Source organism: Amblyomma americanum, chromosome 1 (assembly GCF_052857255.1).
Source record: "Amblyomma americanum isolate KBUSLIRL-KWMA chromosome 1, ASM5285725v1, whole genome shotgun sequence".
Taxonomy (NCBI): Eukaryota; Metazoa; Arthropoda; class Arachnida; order Ixodida; family Ixodidae; genus Amblyomma; species Amblyomma americanum.
This window is the reverse complement of record NC_135497.1, coordinates 463,815,751-463,834,265: the sequence shown is the minus strand read 5'-3', so window position 1 is coordinate 463,834,265 and position 18,515 is coordinate 463,815,751. Positions and strand designations below refer to the sequence as shown.

Here is an 18,515-nt window from a genome sequence, read left to right as displayed (position 1 = left end):
CTTATATGTTTTTGCCGTTGTGCGCCTTTGCGACATCAGCGACGTGAGCTTGAGCGCGAATACGCGAATGGCGCTATGAATTTCCCGTGTTTCTCCGTAAATTGCAAATGGCGCGGCTGCGCCGCAAACATTTAGACATGCTTTCAGAGGTAGTCGGTGCGAACAGTTTGAAGTTCAGTCGACTGGAATTGCTCAAGAAAAGTCAGCGGCACTGCATTTTTATTGTTTCTGTGCATTGCGAGTGACTTTGGCGGCAGCCACTCGGCAACGTCTCCGGTTTGGCGAACTTGTGAGAAGGTGAGCCTTTTGTTCTCAAATTTTGAAAGCGGTTTTTTGCTTGTATTGTAACCCTGCGTCTCGTCGCATGTTATGTTCACGATAACATCAGTACAACGTGCATGCGCTTTCTGTCTCTATTTAGAGTAATATTGGTCGATCAGCGTAAACTTTTGGATTCAATTAAGCACGAACTGTCCATGTTGGTACTGCGTGTCGAATGTGTTTTGAGATGATTCTGAGCGGGAGATGGTGTTCTGATAATTTGTGTACTACCAGATATAGTCTAGACATTTGAAACCATTTATCACACTGAAACAAAGTTGGAAAACTGTTTTGTGTTCATGCATCTGCTGTCCTTAAACGACTTTTCGGCAATCATTCGCATGGCTCCTTTGGATCTGGAAAATTGACTACTGTTGCCAGGGGTGCCTGATAGCAGAGCTCCTGGGGACGCCCAGTGGGTCATTTGTTTGTCCAAGTGCCCAGTACCAAAGGTACCATTCCTGACATTTTTTCCCAGTCCGTTAACCTCATATTCCTTGCAAAGATTACAGTATGTAATCAGGTAGTAAAAAAATTGGTAACTTCTGCATATTTCAGAACAGTTCAGAGAAATGCACATGCAGCATCAGTATTCTCTCGGTAGAATTTCTGAGACCTGGATTCATTTCTTCTAGGACTGTGGCAAGCAGTAGGTCAACTGTACATAAATTTATTTTCCTCTGGTGCAAAGTAAAGAGTGCAAACGTCATAAGACAAGTCTCTAGTCTGTTTCATTCTCACTGCATTTGGCCAAAGCATATATGAAATGCTGTATGTTTTATGCCCTAGTTTCCTTTACTTTGAGCAGTAGATATTGACAGTGAATACCAAGGCAACTCCACTCGCAGACGGTTTTGCCTTCGGCAGCAAAACAGGGAATACCTTACCCCATGTGTTATGTCGACAGACTGAAAACTGCGATGGACAGCTGTGTCCACAGCTGCTATCACCTCCCAAGTGCATGCGCTCGTAAGACACATAATAACTCTGGATTGCCATTAACATAGCCTTGCTCATTGCAGTTGCCGATAAACACCTCATAAGTGGTACTATTATGCACTCTTTTCTTTGGCACTATGTATGAGCTTCTGTTTTCGCGCTTTCTAGAAATAATGCATGCAGTTTTGAACTGCGAAAAGAGAATTTACGTTTAACTAGATTGTCATGTCAGTATGTTACAGCCAAATTGTACATTGATGTCAGTGCTGGTGGTTTCTTTTCATTATTTTAGGAGAATGTTATAATTTTACCTATAGCAAATAATAGCCCTCACTAATTAGCTGATTTTGTCATGTCCAGTATTCTGATATGCTAAGCCACCAAAGCATGATTCAGAATGTTGTCAGAACTAAAGGCACTGAGTCTTTCGTGTCAGTAAAAAATGTGCTTTATACCCCTGTCACATGGCATTCCTCGAAGGCCTTTCCAGCAAAGGCACCATTTTTCACCAAAGGAGCGAAAGCTTAAAGGAGCAGCGATGCAGCTACACGGTGCAGCCCAAAGGTGAAAGTCGTTCAGGCTTAGCACCCGCTGCTATACTCGAGGTGGCTGAAGTGAGTGTTCTAAAATTAAAGTGGTGTATTCTGTTCATTCGTTGAGCTTTGACAATTTTTTATTCTGATTGCTTCCTTAAAAGTACTGCAACAGCTACTCTCATCAGCAGGAGCAGGTTTTGTACGTGTATTGCCTTGGCCTCCATGGGCGCTCAGTGTTGCCGCAACACTTTCACTGTCTTGAAATTTGAACATAAAACATAAACACCCGTACAAAAACCAAAGCCAGACACACCTTTCGTATTTGAAAAAAATGTTTTCAAACATTATTAGCTTATCTATTTTTTTTATTGCTTTTACTTTTTGACTTTGGATGGTACTGCGATCACAGCTTCTCGAATGCCGCGTCTTCGGGCTCCGAAGGTCTCGGTTGAGCGCCTTCGCCTCCAAGGCCCTTAGCGACAAAGGCGCAACATTTGTACCGGGTAGCTGCACTCCTTACGCCTTTGGATATGATTCTCAAAGGCCTTTGCGGTGCCCGTGTGACAGGGGTATTAGTGTGGTATGGCTGCTTGAACACCTGTCCCTGGTATCTCACAAACTGAATAAGGAAGGGAAAAGCCTCAGGGTGCTTGCCGACATTTCGACAAGAGGACTTGTCTTTGTCTGGCAAAGTGTTCATCATTGGTGGGGTTTAAATAAGGTTTTCACTTCGAGGCGAAAGGCCTGTTGTGTGGGACGAGCGTGCGATATGGGAAGGGCGTTACGATGGGGAGCATGAACCTTGACCAGGCATGATAGCTGCTAAAGAAGATTAACCGGTTGACCTGCAAAACTGTGAAAACAAAAAAGCCCAATTCAGTAGAAACGAATCTCGGGGTATGGAGTGTGGATAGTGGGCTTGAATGGCTTTATGTCCAGCCACAACAGGTGGCTTGGTATGGCTGGCTGCCTTTTCCTGAAAAACTAGGATAAAGGAATTAAGGAGCATGGCAGAATAAAATACCAGGGGGGGGTGGGGGGGCAAAATAATTTGAAGTAAAAAGAGAAAATGAGGGCAGGTTCGGAGAAAAGACAAAAAGAAGGGGGAGGAATATGGCAGCCAAGGTTCCGAGAAGTGATGTCAGGAGGTGCAGGGCGTAAGGTTAAAGTATAACGATAAATTAAAGAAAGCAGGAAAGGAGGGGGAAAATGTGGGTTGGGAAACCTCAGACCATGTGCAAGGCCTTTTCAAATAATTATGCCAATTCCGGAATGTACAGAGCTGGCCACATTTAGTGCAAACATGTGAGCGCATGGCCGCACTCTTTAGAGGTCCACTGTGTGCGGCGCAGCCACTCATCGCTGCAAAATGGCGCAAGAGGAGATGCACCTTGATGTGGTGCTTCGTGTCATGTTACACTTCGATGTGTGGCAATGTCAGACACAGTGGCCCAAAGAGCACAGCCATGTGCTCGCGTGTTCGCACTAAGAGTGTACAACCCTGTAATTGATTCTAAGTTTCCTCTGTATATGTTGACCCCAGACGAAAACAAGTTGTCTTGTCGAAACGGCAAGCACCCTGAGATTTTTCCTTCCCTTGTTCACTTTTTGAGTGTCAAGAAACCATCTGCCTACTCTCTCTGTACCATGCACTCCACATCTTGTACGGTTATCTTTGTATGTATACACCAGTGATAAATCATGAAGGAAATCAAGGGATTTGTATTTGTATTGCTTAACACTTACTTTAAAGCTATATCATGAGGGTATAGTTGAAAATGTGCTACGGGGGCTTGGTTGTGTGTCGTGACTGGTTTCTCTTTATCAGGGCAACTTGACAGCCACCATGAAACGCAGGCTTTTGAAAAATCGTTCCTCATATAAAAGAGCGTTTCCACTGTTACAATGGAAATGTTATTTGCTAAAAACTTCAATCATTGCAGTTCAGGGATTGATATTTTTCAAATAACTAACCTGAAGTTCAAAACCTGCAGAAGGAACTATGTAACTTTTTTCCTGCCTTAAAAACCCAGTACTTATTTGCCAGTTTCAGCAAGCAGAGGTCTGTTTCATGGCACATACTTTCCACTACCTTGCATGAAAATTGTGCAGTACAGGCCCACCATAAAACTAGGGGCATAGTATACTGCTTGTATGCAACTACTTTGGCGTTAGACCATGCATAGCATGGTCTTAAAGTTATTCTTTTCATTTGCAACTGGTTCATAAAAGGCCTATTCTGGCAAAAGGCATTTAGCAAAATTATCTTCCTCTGAATGCTTCTAAGGATAACTTTAGTTCATTCAGGAAAATATATATTGACAATATCTCTTAAAGGCATGATTGTACATATTAGCTCTTGTTACCTCACAGTATTTAGTTTTGTGCCTCCAGCATCACTGACTTGCATCATATGTTAAATAGAGTAGTAAAAAGCTCGCTGTTAGTTTAAACCACAACTCATGATGGGGCTGTGCACTTTTTGTTGTGTTACATGAAATATACTTATGTATGAAACAATTTCTTTCAGCTGCACCTCACATGATTCAAATTCCATCAGAAGAAAGGCTGCAACACAACATTGCTCACCAGCTGTTGCTTTCCCAGCACATAACATGCCATAACAGCACATAGCAGGTAAGATGTGAACAAAAACAGTGCATGTATATGTTCCACACATGCATTTTGTGTACTACCAACACTATGATATGATTAACTATGTCATGTATGAGAGAGCACACAAATCATTTTTTGTATATATTGCAGCATGGTTATTTCAAGTTTTAAACTGGCCATTGAAACGACCCATTGTATCACCGCTGGTTACCCGGTGGCACTGGGGATCGAACTCCACACCTACCGCTTGCGAGGCAGATGCTCGGACCACGAGGCCACTCCTGCGGTCCCCCCACTGATGTTGCTTACACCACTGTTAAAGCCCCGGTATGTATGTTAAACGCATTTTAGAAAACCATTCACTTCCAAAGTACCATTTCATCTTTATAGCAAAACCACAGTTCGCCTAGCTAGACAAACCTGCTGCATACAAGCCAGCAGAAGGGTTGCACATACATGCTTCGTTAGGAAAACATAAAAATCAAGCAGAGCCTGCCCTTCATGGTGCATTATACCCTGATTTTGAGCAATGATCAAGATAGGCAGATGGTCATTTCATTGAACACTTGCATGATACATTCGTAGAATCGAAAAGACAAGTACTATTGCAAAATCTTCAGTGTTTATTCTCAGAGAAAACATATGAAAAAAGTGTTGGATTAGTTATAGTGCACCTTGTATGGGGAAAGGGGCTCCCACTTTGTGAAAGGCTTAATTTTGGAATAACGACAGCGTTTAAACTAGTTGGGTTACCATGTTTAGATAGTGGATGTGCTCAAAAAGACACTGGAAGTAAGCGCACTGTGTGGAAATCTCTTTCTGTATCCTTGTCTTTTCGAGCGCTTTCACGATCTAAACTTAATTTTGCAAGAGAGCACGGAAAACAAATATTTAAATTCTGATAATTAAGGATAAAAGATCATGTTTCATTGTGTTGCTTAAAGTGTACATTGTATCACTATTGCTGTATTGCAGCACTTCTGTTGTGGCCTTGCATTGCAGCCTCTTGACTTTTGTTTATATAATAGGCAGTCCTTTTTTTCATTCGATTGCAACACTTTAGGAGTTACTACAGAGTTGCGTGGTAGCGAACTCTCAGATTAACGGTTTGCATTATTACGCCCGCATAACTTGCTAAGTGTTTCACTGCAGTCTTGTTACTAGAACAGCCTCTTGAAAGTATTCAGCCTGGTGGTCATTGAGGGTTACTGTTCACATATCAAAATGCCGGATCAGCTGTATACTCTTTACAGCTACCAGAACTATGGTACATTTCATGACATGCTGGCTGAAGAGTGCTGGAGCACCAGACTGGGGATTTGGATGAAACAATTTTCAAATGTGTGCTCGGTATCACGCTGTGTTGTTCCAGTTGTGGAGAGGTTTTCTTTTCATATTTGTTCTGTCAAACATTTAAATTTTGGGCAATATGTTGTTGCCTTTATCTTGTGTTCTCTTTGTTGTTGAGGTTTAGTATTTTTGGCACAAGCACTCCACTCTATTACTTTTCAGTATAATTTAAAATTTGTAGGGCACGTCATCAAGAATAAAACTTCTACTTGAATAATCTGCATGTGTTTATGTTCTCATTGTTGATATAAAAACTTAGTTGAGACAGCTTGTATTTTTGCTCTGGCTAGAATTTTTAGGAGAGCCTCGGTAACATAATCACATGACCAACACAAACTTGGTATTATTGTTTGTGCAATGAAAAACAGTTTTAAAATAGTTATTAACAGCTGTCAGTGTAGGACTGGCCTAAAATGTTTTGTGCTCTATGTAGCTCTTCTCTGAGGCAGGATTAATTCATCTGCACCTGCAGCCTGATACCGCCAAGATACCAATTCTTGGGTGAACTTATTTTTTTTTCACTGAGCAAACTTGCATCATCTTGAAGCATGGAACTTGAGCTGATTCTTAACAGCTCTAGTGTAGCGAATTTCATTATCCTCATTGCTTAGTTTACATTCACCTCAGGACAATGGCCTTTTCCAGTTTAATTATCTGTGTCTTGCACCAGCTACATGCCACACTATCAGAAATCACCTAATCTTATCTAGTGAGCTTATAATCAGCTATCTCCTGCTATATTTTCCTTAGGGTGAAATTTATTTTGTTGCGATACAATGCAAAAGCTGTTTCCTGGCGTGGTGCTCAGCTTATCTGGAATGAAATGCTTGGGAAATGGGTCTCTGATTTCACCTTGAGTAGACAAAATTAACTTGTGCTAAGGCACTCTTTGGCCACAGATGCCCTTGTGCCATTAAAATCCATCAAATTCATTATTTTGCCCTAAGATACCATTGGTGATTCATTCTCTGCATTGTATGCCCTGGCCAGATCCATTTTCTTCTTTTAATTTCTGCCAGAATATTAACAACTTCCTTGTTCATCCCTGTTATGGTTTCACTCGGTCAGTTGTTCTATTAATAATTATAATCACTTTATTGAAAACATATTTTGGGCTAAATGGCATCAAGTTTGCCACTCTGCATAATGATATATATGTTTGGTCTTGTATGTCTTTACTTGTGTGGTAATGTTTATTTTGTGCTCACTGTCTAAACAACCTTATTTGCCTATGATATCCTAAGCCCTTCTATACCTATTTTCCTTCCCCCTGGCTCTTTTTCTTTTCAGTCATTCCTCCTCTTTCCTTTACACCGGCCATTGGTCACAAGGCTGCTGTGGGAACGACAGTCAGCACTGGGCCCTTTTTTGTTCATGGAACCTGCACTGCTACTATTAGCACATAGTACGTTATCAGTATTTTTGTGATACTGCATTTATTGTTATTTATGAAGTAGTTGGCTAAGGCAATGGTAGCAGTGTTGGATATTGCAATATATTAAGCATATATCTCACTTGCAATATATCAGTGTGTTCACTATTACACTACCCTCTATTTCTTTCAGTTCAGTTATTTGGCTATAGATATATTGTGCTGCTTTCCTAGTTTAGTCCACTCAAACTAAAACTTTGCTCTTTGTGTCACAGGTAGAATCTACAATGATTGCTGCTCTGTGTCTTGTAAGCAGGAGGCAGTGTTCAATGGAGCCATGAACTTTCCTTGGAATTGAAAAGCCTTTGCCGTATTATGCGCTGAACCACGAGTGTGAAGAGGAAAATGTCATGCCTTGGATTTCTGCAGAGGTGAGCCATTGCGGTGAATCCACCAGCGCGAAAGACAGGGATGAGAAAGGAGACAAGACAGGTGCTGACTCGCGACTATAGTTTATTGGCGTGAACAGGGAATATATAAAAAGCCAAGCAATACCATAAACCATGTAGTTACAGATAAGCATACAGGACAACATGAGTCAAAAATCGCCCTCAACATTTCCCTGATCGAGGTAGTCCAACTCATTGTGTGTTAACACGATAGACAAAACACACATTCTTCACGGAGTCATAAGATGTGTCTAGCCTCGATAATCTCCCATTTAACCTCTCTGAATTTACTGCCAAAATGCGTGTTGCCAAAAGGAAAGGGTAGCACACTTCACATCCCGTGCAGTGTACAGCAGAGTTACCCCAACCACCTGGCCAAGCCCCTACCCTCTTGTGTTCCTGTAGTCTTACATTCATACACCTTCCAGTTGCACCTACGTAAACCAGACTACAAGATAATATTATTTGATACCACATTCATTTTACAAGGTACATATACATTTCACTCTATACGTGTACTTTTCTCGAGCCACATTCACAGAATTATTCTTAAAATTTTACATGCTTTAGACAACGTATTAGGGGCCGAGAAAGCCACTTTTACATGATACCTTCTGGCCACATTTTTCAAATTGTGCGACAATTTATGTACATACGGTAACACAACTGGTCTTTTGGCATCTCACTGGCTGGCCCCAGCCAGATTGTGCCGGTCGCCGCAAAACTGTCTCAGCTTCTTTAACAATTTATCATATGCTCTTGCAGTAACAAGGTTTGGAAATCCTGCGTTCGTTAACCTTAAAATCTGCTCTTGGAAACTAGTCGTCATGCTGTGAAAGCATAATTTCATCAATTCTGAGCCCGCGCTAGAAAGTGCAATGCTATCTTTCACTAGCTTGGAATGGTCGACATGTAGCCAGGTAGCAGCTTAACACTCGCCAGCACACATGAAGTGTGCTGAACATCATGGTAAGGTCCAGAAACCACAGCTCTTTTTCTTGGGACATTTGCTCCAAGGTAAACCTGAGATAAAGGCCTTGCTCCTTAAACAACTTGAGAAGATGTACAGGTCCCGAACTATCACAACCTTTATAAAAGACCAGAAAATCATCGACATAGCAAAAGATTTCTCCCCCAGCCCATGCACATTCTAGACAATTATTATATCCACCCTACTCAAGAAAATATTGCTTAGCACAAGGTCAACCTTTGAACCACTACATATTCGAGACTTTAGAACACATACCGCACTGCACTACTCTACAAACATGCTCTTCAAATAAATGCTATTCAATAACATGCTCTTCAGATAAATTTCAGAAAAGGATTCATGCAAAATTATCTCTGGTTATTTGCAAAAGCATCTGTTTACTTCGCATCTTGATCCATTTCTTGTACTCAATTCGCAGTGTGGTTGAGTATCTTAAGAATGACAATCCAGCGGATTGTCTTGTGATTAGTGTCGATGTAGAACTATTTTATTCTATCCCGTATGAAGATCTTGTGAAAAGCTTATGAATGTGTATATCGGAGCACAGCGATGAGCTCGTGTTTAGGAATGGGTGTGTAACATAAGTCTTTTTTGGCACTTGCCTCCTTTTATTTGAACTGAAGAGCATGTTTGTGGAGTATGGCAGTGCGGCATATGTTCAAAAGTCTGCTAAATGTATCGATTCGAAGGTTGCCCCTGTGCTAAGCAATATTCTCTTAAGCAGGGTGGAAGGAATGAATGCCAAGAAATTGCATGGGCTGGGGGAAATCTTTCGCTACGTCTATGATTTTCTGGTCTTTTACAAAGGTTGTGATAGTGTGGGACCTGTACATATTGTGAACTTGTTTAAGGAGCAAGGCCTTTGTCTTAAGTTTACCTTGGAGAAAATGTCCCAACAAAAAGAGCTGCGGTTTCTGAACCTTACCTTGATATTCTGCACACGCCATGTGTGCTAGCGATATTCACCCAGGAGTGTTAAGCAGCTACTTGACTGTTGGTCGAACGATTCTAAGCTAGTGAAAGATAGCATTGCGTCGTCAAGTCTAGGCTCGGTATTGGTGAAGCCATGCTTTTACAGCGTGACAACTGGTTTCCAAGAGAAGATTTTAAGGCTAATGAAAGCATAATTTCCCAACCATGCTATTGCAGAAGCGTGCGATAAATTGTTAAAGCTGAGCATATAAGATTGGGCAAGTTGGTCTGACATGCTAAAGATAAGAATGGCTCAGCATCAAGTAACGAGGACAACAGGAGAGCACACCCACGCACAAGTGCCATCCTTGGAGCGGATGCAGAATCTAAAAGCGTGTACTTGACATTCAGCGTTGGCAGCCAAGGATCGGGCTCGTTCAATCTTTAGCATTCAAATCCGTGTTTCCTCGTTTCCTTGACTGTAAACGCTGAATGTCAAGCATGCGCTCTTGGATTTTGTATCTGCTCCAGGGTTGGCACTTGTGTGTGGGTGTGCTGTCCTGCTTTCCTCGTTACTTGATGCTGTGCCATTCTTCCCTTTAGCATGTTAAAAGCTGAAACCCCTTCGCAGGGACTGGCATGATCAGGCTGGGGCCAGCCAGTGAGATGCCAAAAGACTGACTGTGTTGTTGCAGATTGTTGCAAAATTTGAAAACTGTGGCCAGAAGGTATGACGTAAAAATGGTGTGTTCGGCCCCTAATAAGTTGTCTACAATCTGTAAAATTGTTAATAATTTTGTGAATTTCGTTAGGGAAAAGCACATGTGTCGAGTGAAACGTGGCAACATATATGTGCCTTGCAACCATTGCATGCATTGCATACCATTATCATGTGGTTGGGTTTATGTTGGTGAAACTGGAATGTGTATCAATGTAAGACTACAGGAGCATGAGAGGTATTTGGATATTGGTAGGGGTTGTAACTTATCTGCATATTACAAGGGATGTGTAGGCTGCTAGCCATTCCTTTCAGCAACACGCATTTTGGCACTACGTTCACAGCAGATTAACCAGAAAATTATCGAGGCTAGACACATCTTATGACTCGGTGACGAATGTGTGAGTGTGCTGCCCATAGCGTTAACATGCAGCGGGTTGGACTGTCTAGATGAGAGGAATGTTAAGGGCAATCTTTTACTTATGTTGTGATGTAGCTTATGTGTAATTGTGTAGTTTGTGGCGTGTGGCTTTTCTGTATACTCTCTGTTCACTTCAATAAACTTCAGTTGCGAGTCAGTGCCTGTTTTGTTTCTTTTCTCGTCCCTGTCTCGTGCTGATAGATTCAAGTACTTGTAGAGTAGATTCACTGAATTGTGTACTTGCAGAGGCTTGTGAAAAAACGAGAGGAATTTTTTTTCCTTTATGCGGAATGGAAGGTTGAAATTTTTTTACTTAAATTTTTGCAGCATTAAATTTTATTCGGAAAGGTAAAACCCACTTTATTGTACATTTTGTGTGCAATGCTGCCGGTGGCTGCATGCAACTAAAAACATTCGTCCAGGTTATCTAGCTAGCGTCCTTCTTCCTTGTGCCACATTTTCTGAAATAATATTTTGTCAGATTTATTTCAATCAGAATTTCTAAGAACATATTGGTGATCACATAATTTGGTGATCACATATGACATAATTCAAAGCGTGATCATTGGTATTTTTTAGTCTGGGGCAGTACAATGAGAAGTACATAGTATATAGTAAAATTAAATATGACCAGTCTAACATAAACAAAACTACTTTTTTTTAAAGGAAAATTTTGCTACCGAAGTGCTGGAGTGACATGGCATTATGAAGACGTGGACAGTGTGCTGTATTCATGATGGCACGAGAACTTGCGTACAGTGCTTCAGGTAACTGGTGAGTACCTTGGTGCTGTGCTTCTGCTAATGTAGCCAAATTATGTTTTTAATCTAAGAGTGTATCTAAAAACTTAAGCAAAAATTGAGTAGTATTTAGATATTCTTGCACCAGATACCACTGTGAGAATTAGTTATTAATGATGTGTCTCACATGTACCCTTGTCTGCTGAATATAGTAGGCATGGCTTTCGAGCTGAGTGCCTCCAACGTATGAAAAAAAATGGCCACTGGGCTGCTCCACAACGCGTGGAGCAGCCCAGTGTAGCACATTCAGGCTTCATGGAGTGGAGAATGAAGGCAGTAAATAATTTAAGAGTAGAAAACACAGCACAAACCACAGGACCAGGAAACTGACAGGACACTCCGAGCCTGATGACACTCTTTGCATGAAGGGTGTTATAAAGTTGCCTGTCATGTAGAGCAAGATGGAGGTCGCACAGGACGGGTGTTAAATATGAGTTGATGCAGACACCTGTCATTACGTAGTACTCACTGTAGAACTCGAGCAAGAAGCAAAGGTAACAGCTGAGCATGGCCACTCTTGTGCTTTCCTCCACAAGCAATCTAGAATTGCACTTAGAAATCTTTTATGCTTTCTCTTGACATATACATCATTGCTGCATGTGGCGAGGAAAAGTACATACCCTTGATGTCAAGTGACAGTGAACTCACAGGGCTGGTAACAGCTCACTGAGGTGTTGTGGTATATCTACAGGGCACCTCATGAGAACAAAGAGCCCTTGAAGGAATTCTCTCAAAGTTTGTTGCCACATGGACCTCTTCGTAATCAATGACTCTAAAAGGCAAGCCTTCCTTTAGTGTCACAAAAAAAGGCCTAGGACATGGGTCTTTTTGCTTCTCCATTAGTGCCAAAATGTTTGCTAGCGAGATCTTTCGCAGATATATAATTATTTCACAAAATGTCAAGAAGGAGACTGAAGCTGCACCAAGCAGTACCAGTAAAAAACTTATCACAGCTGTTCAAAAAGCAGAAAGACTCATGCCTTCATCCTTATTTTGCATCAGACACATGAGGACACTTCGTCTTTCTGGGTCATCATTTTAAAAAGGTTCGCATGGCAACGGCCTTTGGTTAAATTTCTGCCGAGAGCCCTTTTTTGAAACTTGAGCATCCGTTCCTTGTGAGGCACACTGCAGAGATATTGGAATGCCATAATAAAAAGCGTCATAATCTGTCGCAAAGGGCATGCCCGGGGACTTTCACTTCGTCTTGTCTTGCCTATAACAAATTGGATGGACGATAAATTCGGCAAGCGTCTCCCACCTTTTTCAGATGTTACGAATGTTCCTTGCTCGCTAAGTTGTGCATTTAGTACTATGTACAGAAAGGCACCTGCATTGAATTGCATCTGGCCCCCATCCTGAGCTACTTTCTATTTGCACAAAATGATAAGCAACTGTAAAGACTTTCATGCGCACAGTGCCGCCCGGGAAAGCGCATTTTGTCTGCTTCTTTCTGGACCTGTGGTTTTTACTGTTTACTGTTATGAGAAATGAATTTTGGGCAATAAATTATAACGGGTTGGTTCTCGGTGAATGGCTTTTGAAAGCTTCTACGAAAGCCGATTGTTCAATAGCGGATGGTTGAAATGTATTTGTGAAATTTATATTTGGTGTTGTGTGACCACTAAATGAGGATTTTTTTTATGCTTTTCAGATGGATCCGACAGCAATGTGCAGATGTACAATGTGTGTAGTTTGCCATGAAAATAAAACGTATGTACTTGTACTCACCCAAACACTTACCACTCTTTCATTCTAAGCTGCATTCTTTGTACGTATGCACTACATAATATGCGTAAAGGAAAGCCTTGTACATAATACTTATTTCTTCGGCACCTGGACGGCTATATCTGCAGTGAACATTGCGGGCAGAAGCTATACGAAGACGCATGTTCATGTACTACAGAAAGTACATAATTACAATACAGATAATTTCCGCTCTAGATGAAATGACTTCCGAGTAAACGGAGGACGTATGCATACACATTGCGGAAACTTCAATAAGAACAAAACATAAGCATTCGTTGTGAAAAAACGATTTCGGTCTCGTGCATAGCATGCCGTAACTTTCCGTTACCAAGAATGTGACAGTCGTCATACGGAGTCTCTGTTTCTGACATTTAGTCCGTACCTCATGTTGCGGAAAACCCTCCGGCAACGCATTACCAGCGGGTTTCTCTGTACTGCGGAGCATTTTTTTACAGTGTACACCTGGCGTACTCTGCCGGTGCTTTTCCCTAGCGATAATCTTACGGCGTGCTTATTGTGTATTATACTTCAAGTAAACACGATAAAGGATGTCTCGCGCAGACGGCTACACCTGGCGGAATCTGCCGGCGCATACCCCTTGCGAGCGTGTTACGGAGTCCTAATAGTGTGGTATACTTGAAATAAACACGTTAAAATGATGTTGCGCGCACTCGGCTAAAGTTGGCGAATTGTGCCGGTGCAAGGCCCTAGCGATCGTGTTACGGCGTGCTAATCGTGTGTTATACTTGAAATGAACACGTTAAAATCATTTCTTGCGCAGTCCGCTACACCTGGCGTACTCTGCCGGTGCATGTCCCTAGCGATAATCTTACGGCGTGCTTATTGTGTATTATACTTGAAATAAACACGATAAAGGATGTCTCGCGCAGTCGGCTACACCTGGCGGAATCTGCCGGCGCATACCCCTTGCGAGCGTGTTACGGCGTGCTATTCGTGTGCTATACTTGAAGTAACCACTTTAAAATGATGTTCCGCGCAGTCGGCTAAACTTGGCGAAATGTGCCGGTGCATGCCCTAGCGAGCGTATTACGGCGTACTAATCGTGTGTTATACTTGATATGAACGCGTTAAAAAGATGTCTCGCGCAGTCGGCTACACCTGGCGTAATCTGCCGGTGCATACCCCTTGCGAGCGTGTTACGGCGTGCTAATCGTGTGCTATACTTGAAATAAACACGTTAAAATGATGTTGCGCGCACTCGGCTAAAGTTGACGAAATGTGCCGGTGCATGTCCTAGCGAGCGTGTTACGGCGTATTAATCGTGTGTTATACTTGAAATGAACTCGTTAAAAACATGTCTCGCGCAATCGGCTACACCTGGCGTAAACTGCCGGTGCATACCCCTTGCGAGCGTGTTACGGCGTACTAATCGTGTGTTATACTTGAAATAAACACGTTAAAAAGATGCCTCGCGCAGGAGGGTACACCTGGCGTAATCTGCCGGTGCATACCCCTTGCGAGCGTGTTACGGCGTACTAATCGTGTGTTATACTTGAAATAAACACGTTATAAAGATGCCTCGCGCAGGAGGGTACACCTGGCGTAAACTGCCGGTGCATACCCCTTGCGAGCGTGTTACGGCGTACTAATCGTGTGTTATACTTGAAATAAACACGTTAAAAACATGTCTCGCGCAATCGGCTACACCTGGCGTAAACTGCCGGTGCATACCCCTTGCGAGCGTGTTACGGCGTACGAATCGTGTGTTATACTTGAAATAAAAACGTTAAAAAGATGCCTCGCGCAGGAGGGTACACCTGGCGTAAACTGCCGGTGCATACCCCTTGCGAGCGCGTTACGGCGTACTAATCGTGTGTTATACTTGAAATAAACACGTTAAAAACATGTCTCGCGCAATCGGCTACACCTGGCGTAAACTGCCGATGCATACCCCTTGCGAGCGTGTTACGGCGTACTAATCGTGTGTTATACTTGAAATAAACACGTTAAAAAGATGCCTCGCGCAGGAGGGTACACCTGGCGTAAACTGCCGGTGCATACCCCTTGCGAGCGTGTTACGGCGTACTAATCGTGTGTTATACTTGAAATAAACACGTTAAAAACATGTCTCGCGCAATCGGCTACACCTGGCGTAAACTGCCGGTGCATACCCCTTGCGAGCGTGTTACGGCGTACGAATCGTGTGTTATACTTGAAATAAAAACGTTAAAAAGATGTCTCGCGCAGGAGGGTACACCTGGCGTAATCTGCCGTTGCATACCCCTTGCGAGCGTGTTACGGCGTGCTAACGTGTGCTATACTTGAAATAAACACGTTAAAATGATGTTGCGCGCACTCGGCTAAACTTGGCGAAATGTGCCGGTGCATGCCCTAGCGAGCGTGTTACGGCGTACTAATCGTGTGTTATACTTGAAATGAACACGTTAAACAGATGTCTCACGCAGTCGGCTACACCTGGCGTAATCTGCCGGTGCATACCCCTTGCGAGCGCGTTACGGCGTACTAATCGTGTGTTATACTTGAAATAAACTCGTTAAAAAGATGTCTCGCGCAGGAGGGTACAACTGGCGTAATCTGCCGGTGCAGACCCCTTGCGAGCGTGTTACGGCGTACTAATCATGTGTTATACTTGAAATAAACACGTTAAAAAGATGTCTCGCGCAGGAGGATATACCTGGCGTAATCTGCCGGTGCATACCCCTTGCGAGCGTGTTACGGCGTGCTAATCGTGTGCTATACTTGAGATAAACACGTTAAAATGATGTTGCGCGCACTCGGCTAAAGTTGGCGAAATGTGCCGGTACATGCCCTAGCGAGCGTGTTACGGCGTACTAATCGTGTGTTATTCTTGAAATGAACACGTTAAAAAGATGTCTCGCGCAGTCGGCTACACCTGGCGTAATCTGCCGGTGCAGACCCCTTGCGAGCGTGTTACTGCGTGCTAATCGTGTGCTATACTTGAGATAAACACGTTAAAATGATGTTGCGCGCACTCGGCTAAAGTTGGCGAAATGTGCCGGTACATGCCCTAGCGAGCGTGTTACGGCGTACTAATCGTGTGTTATTCTTGAAATGAACACGTTAAAAAGATGTCTCGCGCAGTCGGCTACACCTGGCGTAATCTGCCGGTGCAGACCCCTTGCGAGCGTGTTACGGCGTACTAATCATGTGTTATACTTGAAATAAACACGTTAAAAAGATGTCTCGCGCAGGAGGATATACCTGGCGTAATCTGCCGGTGCATACCCCTTGCGAGCGTGTTACGGCGTGCTAATCGTGCGCTATACTTAAAATAAAGACGTTAAAATGATGTTGCGCGCACTCGGCTAAACTTGGTGAAATGTGCCGGTGCATGCCCTAGCGGCGTGTTACGGCGTACTAATCGTGTGTTATACTTGAAATGAACACGTTAAAAAGATGTCTCGCGCAGTCGGCTACACCTGGCGTAATCTGCCGGTGCATACCCCTTGCGAGCGTGTTACGGCGTACTAATCGTGTGTTATACTTGAAATAAACAGGTTAAAAAGATGTCTCGCGCAGGAGGGTACACCTGGCGTAATCTGCCGGTGCATACCCCTTGCGAGCGTGTTACGGCATGCTAATCGTGTGCTACACTTGAAATAAACACGTTAAAATGATGTTGCGAGCAGTCGGCTAAACTTGGCGAAATGTGCCGGTGCATGCCCTAGCGAGCGTATTACGGCGTACTAATCGTGTGTTATACTTGATATGAACACGTTAAAAAGATGCCTCGCGCAGGAGGGTACACGTGGCGTAATCTGCCGTTGCATACCCCTTGCGAGCGTGTTACGGCGTGCTATTCGTGTGCTATACTTGAAGTAACCATGTTAAAATGATGTTGCGCGCACTCGGCTAAACTTGGCGAAATGTGCCGGTGCATGCCCTAGCGAGCGTGTTACGGCGTACTAATCGCGTGTTATACTTGAAATGAACACGTTAAACAGATGTCTCACGTAGTCGGCTACACCTGGCGTAATCTGCCGGTGCATACCCCTTGCGAGCGTGTTACGGCGTGCTATTCGTGTGCTATACTTGAAGTAACCACGTTAAAATGATGTTGCGCGCACTCGGCTAAACTTGGCGAAATGTGCCGGTGCATACCCCTTGCAAGCGTGTTACGGCGTGCTAACCGTGTGCTATACTTGAAATTAACACGTTAAAATGATGTTGCGCGCACTCGGCTAAAGTTGGCGAAATGTGCCGGTGCATGCCCTAGCGAATGTGTTACGGCGTACTAATCGTTTGTTATACTTGAAATGAACACGTTAAGAAGATGTCTCGCGCAGTCGGCTACACCTGGCGTAATCTGCCGGTGCATACCCCTTGCGAGCGCGTTACGGCGTGCTAATCGTGTGCTATACTTGAAATAAACACGTTAAAATGATTTTGCGCGCACTCGGCTAAACTTTGCGAAATGTCCAGGTGCAAGGCCCTAGCGATCGTTTTACGGCGTGCTAATCGTGTGTTATACTTGAAATGAACACGTTAAAAAGATGTCTCGCGCAGGAGGGTATACCTGGCGTAATCTGCCGGTGCATACCCCTTGCGAGCGTGTTACGGCGTGCTAATCGTGTGCTATACTTGAAATAAACACGTTAAAATGATGTTGCGCGCAGTCGGCTAAACTTGGCGAAATGTGCCGGTGCATGCCCTAGCGAGCGTATTACGGCGTACTAATCGTGTGTTATACTTGATATGAACGCGTTAAAAAGATGCCTCGCGCAGTCGGCTACACCTGGCGTAATCTGCCGGTGCATACCCCTTGCGAGCGTGTTACGGCGTGCTAATCGTGTGCTATACTTGAAATAAACACGTTAAAATGATGTTGCGCGCAGTCGGCTAAACTTGGCGAAATGTGCCGGTGCATGTCCTAGCGAGCGTGTTACGGCGTACTAATCGTGTGTTATACTTGAAATGAACTCGTTAAAAACATGTCTCGCGCAATCGGCTACACCTGGCGTAAACTGCCGGTGCATACCCCTTGCGAGCGTGTTACGGCGTACTAATCGTGTGTTATACTTGAAATAAACACGTTAAAAAAATGCCTCGCGCAGGAGGGTACACCTGGCGTAATTTGCCGGTGCATACCCCTTGCGAGCGTGTTACGGCGTACGAATCGTGTGTTATACTTGAAATAAAAACGTTAAAAAGATGTCTCGCGCAGGAGGGTACACCTGGCGTAATCTGCCGTTGCATACCCCTTGCGAGCGTGTTACGGCGTGCTAACGTGTGCTATACTTGAAATAAACACGTTAAAATGATGTTGCGCGCACTCGGCTAAACTTGGCGAAATGTGCCGGTGCATGCCCTAGCGAGCGTGTTACGGCGTACTAATCGT

At 43.5% G+C, this 18,515-nt stretch overlaps 2 long non-coding RNA genes across 3 annotated transcripts; both read left to right on the top strand.

Annotated features, from left to right (window-relative positions):
* The first annotated feature begins 212 nt into the window (after positions 1 to 212).
* LOC144104531 (uncharacterized) lies at positions 213 to 4,671 on the top strand. Of its 2 annotated transcripts, XR_013308562.1 has the most exons (4): positions 213 to 297; positions 703 to 773; positions 4,327 to 4,433; positions 4,563 to 4,671. It is a non-coding gene; the product is annotated as an uncharacterized LOC144104531 (long non-coding RNA). The 2 variants fall into 2 exon arrangements; XR_013308561.1 differs by having other exon boundaries at positions 218 to 773.
* Positions 4,672 to 6,724: 2,053 nt separating this feature from the next.
* Positions 6,725 to 13,287, top strand: LOC144104524 (uncharacterized). Its single transcript, XR_013308559.1, has 4 exons — positions 6,725 to 7,167; positions 7,410 to 7,565; positions 11,292 to 11,399; positions 13,080 to 13,287. It is a non-coding gene; the product is annotated as an uncharacterized LOC144104524 (long non-coding RNA).
* Positions 13,288 to 18,515: the final 5,228 nt, after the last annotated feature.